Here is a 1349-nt window from a genome sequence, read left to right on the forward strand (position 1 = left end):
GAGATGGGAAGGCAGAGAGGGTTAGGAGCTGGCTGAATAGACATGGGGAATCAGGTGGAAAGGAGGAGTGTGCTGTCACAGTATGGGGAGAGCAATTACGGTCACATAACAATGTATGTATTAATTTTTGTATGGGAAAAAATTTAAAAAATACATTCTTAAAAAAAAAAAAGAAGTACCTTCTATCCACACAGACACAAAAAAGTCTGCATGTATTGTTTGGTGGTCCTGTCCCCTAAACACAAAGCTACACATCAGTTCAACAATATGAATACTCATACTACCTTAATGATAAGGAAGCACTTAATGGACTCCTTAAAGTTCCATTTGCTAATGATTAATACACTGTTGGGGCTGGTCAGTTTTTCATGCACGCAGTTTGACAATTGAGCACAGTCAAGCATTTGTATTAAAAATGAAAAAAACAAATTCAAAACCTGTTCAAACGGGTTCTAGTTCAATTTGCTAGTATAAATTGTCACAGCTGGTTTATAGAAAACAAATACATTTGATTGAAGTTGGTTTACCTCAGGATGATGTTCCAAGAAATGGGTGAAGGTTAACTTGGGTGAGATATAGCCCCACTGGTAGGATGGTCCTCTTGTACTCCCAAGTGCTCCAGCCCATGGTGATGGTGACCACCCTGGTGGCATGCCTGCTTGTGCATGCTGGTTTAACAACTGCATTGTGCTAGAGTGACACAGGTGTCAGTTTGTCACTGTCCACAGAAATTTTTTAGAAAGAAACCTTTACCAAAGGAGCATCTTTGAACTTTTTAAAAACCTTCTCAATCATAACTTAGAGCTGGCAGAGCAGGCTGTGGCTGTGGACTTCAGCACGACCATCAACATTGCTGTTCAAGAAATTACAATTTACATCCATTCCAAGTTGTAAATGCTAGTCTTTTTTTTTTTTTCAATTAAAGACCATTAACTTAAAAAAACTGAATTTTCTCTTAGAGGAGTCTAAAAATTTTGTTGGTTTGCTTATTTATTTAGGCCCAATCTAGTACCAAAAAAAGAGTTAGATTCTGGAAACAGTTTATAATAAAAAAAAACTGATAGCAATAATGATGATGACGATCCAGCTCTATAGTTCCTTATCCACAATTGCAAAATCTAAAAAGCTCTAAAAACCAAAAGTGTTAAAATTATTTATTTTGGTGGCAAAATTTGACTTGAATTTATGTGAGATTATTTATAATCATACTTTGTGTGAATATTCATGTGTTCTACTGCAGAAATACTCATGATTTGGGGATGCTGAGATATTATGCAAGATATAGTATATGCACCTTATTTCTGTTTTCAAATCCAAAACACTCTGAATTCCAAAATAGATGTGACACC

This window comes from Trichechus manatus, unplaced genomic scaffold, assembly GCF_000243295.1.
Source record: "Trichechus manatus latirostris isolate Lorelei unplaced genomic scaffold, TriManLat1.0 scaffold00125, whole genome shotgun sequence".
In the NCBI taxonomy this organism is placed as follows: domain Eukaryota; kingdom Metazoa; phylum Chordata; class Mammalia; order Sirenia; family Trichechidae; genus Trichechus; species Trichechus manatus.